This window comes from Ricinus communis, chromosome 1 (assembly GCF_019578655.1).
Source record: "Ricinus communis isolate WT05 ecotype wild-type chromosome 1, ASM1957865v1, whole genome shotgun sequence".
NCBI classification, from domain to species: Eukaryota; Viridiplantae; Streptophyta; class Magnoliopsida; order Malpighiales; family Euphorbiaceae; genus Ricinus; species Ricinus communis.
Window position 1 is genome coordinate 30001709 of NC_063256.1, and position 12297 is coordinate 30014005.

Sequence of the window (12297 nt, forward strand, 5' to 3'; positions counted from 1 at the left end):
AAGGTAAGAAGGAAGTTTATACTCATTGAGCATTGTTCTAGCCATTTCCACTAGAGTATTTTTCTCTTTACAACTCTATTTTGTTGTGGCGTCCTAGGAGATGAAATGTTATGTAAAATACCAATTTCATCACAAAGTGATTACTTTTAAATCATTTTTCATGATCACTTCTAATTGAGAAAATCAAATACCTTTTTCCATTTTGAATACGTTTTGTAAAATTTTTAAAAACATTAAAGGTTTTATTCTTATGAGCTAGAAAACTAACTCAAGTAAATCTAGAGTAGTCATCAACAATAAGAAATGTATATGACTTTCCTCTCAAACTAGCTACTCTAGTTACTCTAAACAAGTCCATATGAAGTAATTGGAATGGTGTAGAAGTACTTATAAGGTTCTTCGACTTGAATGATGATAAGTGTCGTTTTCCCATTTGACATGGGTCATACGGTTTGTTCTTGATGACCTTCACTTTAGGAAGTCTACTTGCTAGTTCCTCCTTAGCTAATTTTTGGAGAAGCTCCATACTTGCATGTCCAAGTCTTCTATACCATAGCCAAGATTTATCATTAATAGAAACAAAGCACTTGAAGAATTGGTTAGTAACTTTTTGTTGGTCAATTGAATAGGTATTGCCACTTATTTCTCTTTTGAGCATTACTTTGTCATCCACTAGGGTATTGACAAAGCATCTATCCGAGTCAAAAGTGACCTTATTACCTTTGTCATACAATTGACTTACACTTAACAAATTATGCTTTAATTCATCAACTAGGAAAATATTACCAATAAAACTTGACTATTCTTACCAATAGAACCAATGCCAATTACCTTACCCTTGGCATCAATTACCAAATGTGACTTTGCTTCCATCATAGTTTTTCACATTTACAAAGAGGTCCTTATCTCCCGTCATATGCCTTGAACATTTACTATCAACATACCAAAGATTTGTGCTTGTGGACTTAAGACACACCTATAAAGAAAAATCAACTCACTTAATTTTAGGTACCCAAACAAGGTTGGGTCCTTGGAGATTAGCCTTGGAAGAGTCATTCAAGAAGAGATGCATCTTTCTTATTTTGCATTTGATGTTTATATGGCCAACCTTCATGCAATAGTGGCAAATGTCCTTTAGTTTTAAAGAAGAATGAGAATCAGTCTTCTTCACCACTTTTTCTTGAGGTTTAAACCTTAGTTTATTTACCATATTGTTACACATGCATAAGCAAAGTTTGTTAATTTTTATTTACCTATACATGTATGCATGCTTTATTCCTTTTGGCTTAGCCTTAGAAACTTGGGTGCCTTCCTTTCTTCTTTTGAGTAGGAGGTCTAGTCTGTGCTTTAGCTTTTGAAGCTCCTTTAAAAGTTCTTTCAATTATTGGTGGTTGAATGGCCTTCATAAAAGTAGTTTCGTTGGATGTTGCAGATGTGGATGGGGATGCTCCATTGAATCCAAGTACATGTCTCACAAGGTGTGGTTTTTGAGATACAACTAGTGTATCAAGAGACTCTTTCCCTTTATGAAACTTGGAGACTAAACTCCTAAGTTCTTCAACTTCACTTTTCAAAGTGTTATTCTCTTTAAGTAATTCTTCATTTGAAACCTCATTCAATGATTTCCTCAATTCTTCATTGGAAGTTTTAAGAAAAGTAACTTCTTTCTTTAAAAGCTCAAGTTCTTTTTCTAAGTTGGAGGATTCATTTTTATGAAGATTTAACTCCAATAGAATGTTTTGTAAAATCTCATCCTCATCATCCACTATATCATCACCAAAAAAATGACTAGATAGACAGGAAGAAGATGAATCACAAGAGTGAGAAGTAGAGCATACTTATATGAATCCTCAATGTCAGCCATGAAGTAAAGGTTGGCTTCTATCATCTCTATCACTCTCCATATTGGAGGTTTGAGGATGCATTACTCCAAGTAGCATTCAGGCCTTTATTCTTTTCTTTGTCTCCCTTATTTCTTTTTAGATATTTGGGACAATCCGATTTGATGTGTCCTTACATTCACAATAAGTAACATCATCCTTCTTACCCTTGCTTGGTTTTAGCTTTGAGGAAGGCTTCTATTTGGACTCGTATGGTACTGAGGTTTATGAATATGTTGGAAGTTCCAAAAGGCATAGTCGAATCGATCAAAGTGGGGTTTGAGGTGTTGAGCTCCTTCATTGATTTCCATTTGATCTTTAACTCACACTTAAGCTTGAAAGTGGGTGACAAAGCTTTAATACCACTTATTATCCTTCAAAACGAAGAAGGAGGGTTGAATTGGTGACTTTAATTCGCAGAATAAAATTGAAGTAGACAAGTACAAGGATCACAAATACAATGATAAGGAAATGAAATAAGAGTTAGGGTTAGAGAAATCGACAAAAGAGATTTATAGTGGTCGGGATACGTCCACTTCTCAAGATCACACTTGAATATTTCACTATAACCAAATTTTATTATAAAACCTTTTCATTTTAGCAAGCTCACCCACAACTTAATGTTTTAATAAGATAACACTAAACTTCTTCCCTTAGTGAACCAATCTCTAACTAAGTCCCTTAACCCTTGAGTTTTCATGGAAACTTGATGGGCTCTTTATGCAACCTACACCTAAGGCAGTGAACCTACCGATGCAGTCTAGCACTAATGGCGAGTATCAAGGTCGTATTTCTCGGGAAAGCGAAAGCCCAGAGTTACTTCTTTGTTCTTTGTTATATTAACCTAAAATGGATGATGATAATTTCTAAACTAACTATTAACTACAAGCTAAGTTCTGAGGGAGATGCATGAGTAATTGATAAATGAAATAATCAAGACAAGAAGACAAACCTAAAGGAAATCTAAACTAGTTGGCAACCGAACAAAAGATAAAGGATCGGTGAGTCTAATTATGCTACCCGTGGATTTACTTAATCAATTCGGTTTCTCTCTCGAGATAACCGAATTCCTAAACCTAATAACCTAAAGTTGGAATCTCTTCCTAACGATTGATTCTTAAAATAGCATTAAGCTTTAATCCGCCTCTATTAAGCTTTGTTAATTCTTAATCCGGCTAGTTAATTATCCTTATCTCTAAGCGATTATTAACCAGTTCTTGTTATTCAAAATTCCAATTGCCAAACGGATTTCTCAATCTCATAAAGCAATCTAAACATCACAATTCACAACGTCTCATGAATAATGCATAATCTTATTAATACTGAAAACAAGAAGAATACAAAACCAACTCAAACAATCCAACAATATAATATCAAGCCAACATAGTAAAGAAACCCCAATGGATTAAATTAGTCTAGCTAAACATGTTCATGTTTAAAACAATCTAGGAAATCAATTACAATGAAAGAATAATGAAAATAAAACATGTACACCCTTTTCTCTCGAATTGGATGAACAACTCCAAATCTGGATCTACACTTTGATTAATCTCCCAAACTGCCTCTTGAATTGCTTCCACTACGGTTTTGCACTCGGAACCTTGCGATTCCGGGATTCTTACTCCTTGCAACTCTCTTTCGCACTCAATACTGTGCAGAAACCAAACCAGCCGCTAGGGCTCTATGTCACTCCTTTTTCCTCTCTCTAAAAGAACTCAAAATTGCCCATATACTTGATTTAGCACACCGAGTCCAGTGATGATTCAAGACGGCCGAGTCCGTGCAAAGGTCAACTGCGGAGTCCACAGGCCGACTCCTTCCAAGCCGTGCCCAAGCCGAGCCACCACAGTCGGCCGGAGGCCGTGGTGGCTACCAAGTCGCATTGAAATGGCACAATTAGGGATAGCCTCTTAGTAATTCAGCACGAGTCCGTGCTCAACCCTCGGGGTGCTAGTTCTCACCCAATTTGATGGATTTTGGTCCGTAATCACACGTATTTCCCTCAATTATTGATGGTGTCCTTCGAAAATGACCTGAAACGAGAAAGGAAACAAAAGACAGGTGATTCTAACATAAAACGGGATAATCATGCATAAAAATGTAAACAATCGGGCATGAAAACATGTGTATTATGATGCTTATCAAATTACCCCACACTTAAGCTATTGCTTGTCCTCAAGCAATTAACAACTCACCCCATAAAACTGCAGTTAGCAATTCCTTTCAGTTTATGCCCCTAGTCCACAACAGAGAGTATTCAACACATCTCAAAGGATACTCAATCATAAATCAAATTACAAATCATTAACAAAGAATGGAAATAATATTAATGCATGAGTAACTTAAATGACAACTTAACACAAACATCATGAACCAATGCCTCATAGGGATCACTCAAGTCGAGGTACTTATTCCTGAAAAATGATGCGAAATCGAGATTGATTCGGTGGATTCTTTTGTTACAGGAATTTGATGTCGAGATCAAGGATAAGAAAGGGCGCAGAGAATCTGGCAGCGGACCATTTATTGAGATTGGAAAATCCTCACTTGGATGCACTTGATGAGACGGCCATAGACGATCGATTTCCGGGAAGAACATTTATATGTCACCGTATACACCGATACTCCCTGGTTTTCGGATTACGCTAACTATTTGGTTGCTAGGGTTCTACCAAAGGGTATGACTTATCGAAAGAAGAAAATCTTCACGATTTGAAATACTATATTTGGGAAGACCCTTTTGTTTAAAGTATGTGCAGATCGGGTGATTCGGCCGTTGTGTATATGGCGAGGAGACTCTCTAAATATTGAAGCAACGCCATGAGGGACCCACTTGGAGGTCATCAAGCAGCAAACCATACAATGAGGAAGGTGCTAGAGGCGGGGATTCTATTGGCCTACGCTCTTCCAAGATGCACGGAAATTTGTTCAGGTTTGTGACCCTTGCCGCCAAGCAGGTAATATCTCTTCTCGTGATGAGATGCCCCAAACTGGTGTGCAAGTCGTTGAGATTTTTGATGTTTGGGGCATCGACTTCATGGGACCCTTTCCCTCTTCGTATGGTAATAAGTACATTCTGGTTGCTGTTGAATATTTCTCTAAGTGGCCTGAAGCTCAGGCTGTAGCCACTGACGATGCCAGGGTTGTCTGTAGGTTCCTTAAGCGATTGTTTGCTAGGTTTGGCATACCTAGGGCGCTTATTAGTGATAGAGGAACACATTTCTGTAACGCCCAATTAGAGAAAGTACTTAAGCGGTACGGAGTTACTCATCGATTCTCTACTCCCTATCACCCCCAGACTAGTGGGCAGGTTGAGGTAACTAATAGGGGTATTAAACGTATTTTAGAGAGAACCGTTAGTACCAGTAGTGGGCGCTTATTAATGAATTTTTGATCTCTCAAGGTCTACAATTGAGGTATAGGAAAACAATTGATTAAGTGTGTGTCTTGGAATTGAGTCCAAAAATCATCCCCCGAGATTTCTTGTTTAGTCCATAATCCCAAATGCATGCCAAATTGTGGGACCGACATCGAGAACTCCCTTCCCCCAAGCCTGAAATAAATTGCATCAGGCTGATGCCAGTTTGTGATCTGTTGCTGCAGGAAGAAGGTGCTGAGGAACTCGATCGTAAGCTCACGGTAGGTTGGCTCAATGATGTCAAAGAATCTCGCATACGGCAGAGTCTCGAACAGTGTGTGCATATCTTGAGCTAATCCCACTCTCTCTAGGGATGTGAAGTCTATGCAACGGCCCGCCATCACTTGCTTCCATCTCATGACTTGGAATCTACTTTCATTGTCTGCATTAGGGAATGTCCACAATGGATGACGGCCAGTGTGGATGGATTCACAGTAGTGCTTTCCGAGGTCGGACTATTTGTTGTGGTAGAGGTGGAAGTCATGGTCTTTGGTTCGGGCTGTGGAGGAAGACGTTCCTTCACCACGCGATCACTTGCTGGTAGCGACGAGTTTCAGTTGCTTTCTACGAGATTTATCGCGGTCCGTCATATCACCTAATACAACGAATTATTAGTTTTTTGTAAGAATTCAAGTTAATGAAAGAAATAATCTACCGAATCAACAGCATAATGATTATACTTCGACTAACTAAAAACTTGTATAAACTAATAAACCGATACATACCAATCTAATTTATCATGAACCAGCAATTGCAATTTAAGTTTAAACATTATTCACGCTTTGCATGCTGTAGGCACATTTTATTTCCACCAAAATCCCACACTTATCATTTTCATAACCGACTACACCACAAACACAACAACTAATGTAAATTAACCTAACCAAGGTCATATGGTTACAATATAAAGCCACCAAGATATCCTAGCATGTCCTAACAAGAGTATATGTATAAAATAGAAGTCAAATCATAATAAAAAAAATATAAGGCAACAAATGAAGGGACTTAGCTGAGTTCCCTGAGGAAAGTGAGAAGGGTGAGATAAGGGTATAAGAACAACACCTTTGAGCTAAGAAAAATAAAAGGGAAGCAAAATTTTCGGAGGCCTCCCCTTCTTATAGGCACGTGTTCAGCACGGGTGAGGGTAAGGCCGTGCTGACCAGCACGGCTAGGACTCAACCCGTGCTGAGCCTTTAGCCTTATTGTGATGCACCTTGGCACGGGCAATGGCATGGCCGTGCTAATGAGCACGGCATGGGGTTTTATCCCGTGATGCCTTCGGAAGCCGTGACAAATTATTCTTTATCCTTCAACACGGGCTTGACTCTGGCCGTGCTCCTCAGCACGGCCTGGTGTTCTAGCCCGTGATGGCCACGAAAACCGTGGTGAAACGGAGTGTTTCTGGGCTTTCCTTTGCTATCTCGAGTCGCCTTGCCCTCTACCTGTATTTAACACATATATGCATGTAATTAGATCATAAAATAAGTAGATATGGTCAAACGGAAGAGTCCGTCCTCTCCGATTATATAAGTCCAAAAAATTAAAAACCCTAATTACTGTTAAGCAACTATAATAAAGTCAAATGAAAATGATGAAACAATCACAACTAATTAAAAACATAAAAGTATAATCCAAGTCGAATGTACAGAAGTGCTTATTTGCAGAGTCTTAAGCTTGACTCATTCGAATCACCCTTCCTGTGCATACAAAGCCAGGTCAACTCGTTCCTCACTATCCAACGAGTTACAATGGTATCGCTTTAGCCGATGGCCGTTCACTTTGAAGTTTCCCTTCTCTGGATGATGCAACTCTACCACTCCATATGGAAAGACTTGCCCGATCTGAAATGGTCCAGACCAACGAGTCTGCAGCTTTTCGGGAAACAGACGAAGGCGAGAGTTGTAAAGCAACACTAGATCCCCAACCTAAAACTCCTTAGGCTCACGAATCCTTTGATCATGCCATTTCTTAGTCCTTGCTTTGTAAGTTGAGGAGTTTTCGTATGCCTGTTGGTGCCACTCATCTAGCTCACTTAGCTGCCATTGTCGCTCCTTACCTACAGAATCAATATCAAAGTTACAAGTTCTAAGGGCCCAAAGTGCCCTATACTCTAACTCAACAAGCAAATGACATGACTTTCCATAAACAAGGCGATAGGGCGTAAAACCTATAGATGTCCTAAAAGCAGTCCTAAACGCCCATAATGCATCATCTAACTTAAGAGTCCAGTCCTTCCTACTGGTACTAACGGTTCTCTCTAAAATACGTTTAATACCCCTATTAGTTACCTCAACCCGCCCCACTAGTCCCGGGGGTGATAGGGAGTAGAGAATCGATGAGTAACTCCGTACCGCTTAAGTACTTTCTCTAATTGGGCGTTGCAGAAATGTGTTCCTCTATCACTAATAAGCGCCCTAGGTATGCCAAACCTAGCAAACAATCGCTTAAGGAACCTGCAGACAACCCCGGCATCATCAGTGGCTACGACTGAGCTTGAGCCACTTAGAGAAATATTCAACAAAGCAACCGGAATGTACTTATTACCATACGAAGAGGGAAAGGGTCCCATGAAGTCGATGCCCTAAACATCAAAAATCTCAACGACTTGCACACCAGTTTGGGGCATCTCATCACGAGAAGAGATATTACCTGTGCGCTGGCAAGGGTCACAAGCCTGAACAAATTTCCGTGCATCTTGGAAGAGCGTAGGCCAATAGAATCCCGCCTCTAGCACCTTCCTCATTGTATGGTTTGTCGCTTGATGACCTCCGGTGGGTCCCTCATGGCAGTGCTTCAATATTTGGGTCTCCTCGCCATATACACAACGGCGAATCACCTGATCTGCATATACTTTAAACAAAAAGGGGTCTTCCTAAATATAGTATTTCAAATTAGCAAAGAATTTCTTCTTTTGCTGATAAGTCATACCCTTTGGTAGAACCCTAGCAACCAAATAGTTAGCGTAATCCGAAAACCGGGGAGTATCGCGGTATACCGAGTGACATATAAATGTTCTTTTGGAAATCGATCGTCTATGGCCGCCTCATCAAGTGCATCCAAGTGAGGATTTTCCAATCTCGATAAATGGTCCGACGCCGGATTCTCTGCCTTCTTATCCTTGATCTCGACATCAAATTCCTGTAATAAAAGAATCCACCGAATCAATCTCGGTTTCGCATCATTTTCGGGAATAAGTACCTCAACGCCGAGTGGTCCGTGAAGACAATGGTTTTGGAGAGAACGAGGTATGATCTAAACTTGACGAAGGCGTAAACAACGTACCAATAACTCCTTCTCCTGTGGTGGTGTAGTGTTCCTGGGCTCCCGTTAAAGTCTTGCTAGCGTAGTAAATGGGTTGGAACTTCTTTTCAATCCTCTATCCAAGCACAGCCCAATCGCATAATCACTAGCATCGCACATCGGTTCAAAGAGCCCCCAATCGGGAGAAACCATGATTGGGGTCAGAGTTAGAAGTTTCTTAAGTAACTCAAAAGCTGCCAAGCATGCATCATCAAAAATAAAAGGTACATCTTTAACTAACAATTGAGTGAGAGGCCTAGCAATCTTAGAGAAATCTCTAATAAATCTCCTATAAAACCCTGCATGGCCCAGAAAACTCCTAACAGCCTTAACAGAACTAGGAGGAGGTAGCTTAGATATTACTTCTACCTTAGCTCTATCCACCTCCATCCCGACCGAGAGATCTTATGCCCCAAAACAATCCCCTCTCTCACCATGAAATGGCATTTTTCCCAGTTTAGTACCAAGTTAGCCTCAATACACCTAGCTAACATGCGCTCAAGGTTTGCCAAACAAAGAGAGAAAGAATTACCAAAAATAGAGAAGTCATCCATAAATACCTCCATAGACTCCTCAATCATGTCCTCAAAAATAGCCATCATGCACCGCTGAAATGTAGCCGGTGCATTGCACAGTCCGAATGGCATCCGTCTATAAGCAAATGTCCCATAAGGGCAGGTGAAGGTAGTCTTCTCTTGGTCCTCAGGTGCAATAGGAATCTAAAAGTAACCTGAAAAGCCATCAAGAAAACAATAAAACATGTGACCTGCTAAACGTTCAATCATCTGATCAATAAAAGGAAGAGGGAAATGGTCCTTCCGAGTTGCATCATTAGACCTATGGTAATCAATGCAAACTCGAAAGTCATACCGTCCGAAGTGGATCAGCTCATCCTTCTCATTCCTTACCACTGTGATGCCTCCCTTCTTGGGTACAACTCGCACAGGACTAACCCACGAATCGCCGAAATGGGATATATTAAACTGCATCAAGAAGTTTAATTACCTCCTTCTTTACCACTTCTTTCATGTTCGGATTGAGTCGTCTTTGAGGCCGAACAACCGACCAAACTGTCCTCCAATGAAATCTTATGAGAGCGAAACTTGGATTTATGCCCGGGATATCTCGCTATATTGAAAGCAAAGGCCTTCTTGTACTTCCTTAGAACTTCCAACAAAGCATGGCTTTTTCTTCGGAGTTAGATCGGTACCGCTATGATTACCGGTAAGCGCTTCTCTTCATCCAGGAAGGCATAAACCAAGTGGCTCAGAACTCCTTCCAGTTCTAAGACTGGTGGGTCCTTAAATGAAGTCTTTACTGCACCCCGACTGTCAAGAAAAAGATAGGGATCGGTTGACAAGCTCGTACCGAAGCCAATAAAACAGCGAGTTGCTCCAACACTTGCTCGTTGCACAACTCCTCCTCATCCTCAGCTATTGCTACTTGCAAAGGGTTAGAACATAAAATTTCTTGCAAATGGGACTCAACCACATCATCAATCACATCAATAGAATATACAGTATTATTATAGTCCAGTGACTGTCTCATGGAAGTGGCTAGGTCAAAGGTAATGGTCTCATCACCAACTCTAAGCTTAAGCTTTCCATCGCTTACATCGATAACAGCCCTCGATGTAGCTAGGAAAGGCCTACCCAGGATAAGAGGCACAGTGCTCTCACCCTCCATATCCATTACCACAAAATCCACAGGAAAGATAAATTTATCTACCTTTACAAGTACATCTTCAACAATACCTCTAGGAATTTTAACAGTTCTATCTACTAACTGAACACTCATCCTAGTAGGCTTAGGTTCATGCAACCCTAATTTGGCAAATAAACTAGTGGGCATTAAGTTAATGCTAGCTCCTAAATCAGCCAATGCACCACTAATTGATAAATCACCAATCATACAAGGGATAGTAAAACTCCCTGGATCTCGTCGCTTGAGTGGCAGTTTGTTTTGGAGAATAGCTGAACACTCCTCATTAAGCACCACCTGACCAAGATCCTCCAACTTCCTCTTGTTGCTCAAAATCTCCTTTAAAAACTTGGCGCATTTCCAAGACCGTGAAATTGCCTCAACAAAAGGTAAGTTAATTTTTAGGCACGCTTAAATAAGTCAAGAAACTTACTGTATTGCTTGTCCACCTTATCCCGCCTCAACCTTGCAGGATATGGAACCAAAGTGATGCTCCCGCATGGCTCTTTTGCTCGTATTCTTTCATTCTCTCATTCTCTACCACCTCAAGGTCCGGTCCTTCCTTACTGGCTCGACTGCACGATTGTATTATCCTTATCGGCCTAAAGGCGAAGAACCGGTCAATTTCTTACCTGAACGCAAGGTGATAGCCTTGCAATGCTCCCTCGGGTTTGACTCATGAGTGCTAGGGAGGCGATCCTGGAGGTCTCTCCGAAAGCATCTTAGAAATTTGGCCAATTTGAGTCTCCAAGTTCGAATCGAGGCCTGCCGATTCCTAAGTGCACTATCACCGGAATCTCGCTTCAGAGACGTCACAAACTTCATCATAAGCTCCTCTAAATTTGACTTCTTTTCTTGTGGAGGAGGAGCTTGTGCATGCCCAAATTGGTTGTTGTACGTTGATGAAGTCTTTGAAAACTGGCGGACCGGGCATTATTGTTCCTCCAACCGAAATTGGGATGATTGTGCCATCCAGGGTTGTATGTATTGATGTAAGGGTTATTCACTGGGGCATTCCCCATATAATCAACTGTTCAACATCGGAAGATATAGCGAATTAGATGGAAAACTAGTAGAAGATGAAGCAAACATACCTCCCATGATTGCTTAGCATAATGCGGGCCACCATAAAACTTGCGACCAACGTCACGATGAACCGACATCCGGAGTTGGTCGATCTTCTTGGCTAGAAGCTCCACTTGAGCTCGCCAAGGCTGCCGAGTCCACTTGGTTGACCACTCCCGCCTTCTGGTCGGCTCCTAGAGGATTGCCAACGATAGTTGTTCATGGCCATTTCCTCTATCAAGTTATGAGCCCGCCGCTCATCGCTTTCACCGCAAAGATCCACCATCGCCTCGTTGCAAGGTTCAACCCGTATGAAGGTCCGAACTGCATCCACACCGGCAATCCGTGATGTGGGCGGCATCTCAAAAGATCTTTAAATCTCTCCCATGCATCGTACATGCTTTCATCATCAAACTGCACAAAAGAAGATATGTCATTTCTAAGTTTAGCAGTTTTAGCGGGAGGAAAATACTTATATAAAAAATTTTCGGCCAACGCCTTTCAGGTAGTGATCGTCTGTTGTGGAAGAGATTGCAGCCATCTCTTTGCTCTGTCCCTCAAGGAAAATGGAAATAATCTCAGCCGAATGGCATCATCGGTTGTTCCATTTATTTTGAATGTGTCACAAATCTCCAAAAAGTTAGAGATATGTGCATTGGGATCCTCGCTGGGCAATCCTCCAAACTGCACGCTTTGTTGTATCATCTGGATAACATTGGCCTTTATCTCAAAATTGTTGGCCGCTATAGCAGGTCTGACTATACTCGTTTTCGTCCCATCTAAAGAGGGTCGAGCAAAATCGTACATAGTCCTTTGATCATCATCGGCCTGGGGTTTGAGGTTCTCCATCGCGTCAGTTCCTTGAACCTGAACCGTAACTCTGTCCTCCTCCTTAATCGCCCGCAAACGCTGCCTCAATAATCCGGAGAGCCC

The 12297-nt window shown here is 41.1% G+C and overlaps 1 non-coding gene across 1 annotated transcript; it reads left to right on the top strand.

Annotated features, from left to right (window-relative positions):
- The first annotated feature begins 11704 nt into the window (after nt 1-11704).
- Nucleotides 11705-11811, top strand: LOC112536168. The gene has a single exon (XR_003080226.2). It is a non-coding gene; the product is annotated as a small nucleolar RNA R71 (small nucleolar RNA).
- Nucleotides 11812-12297: the final 486 nt, after the last annotated feature.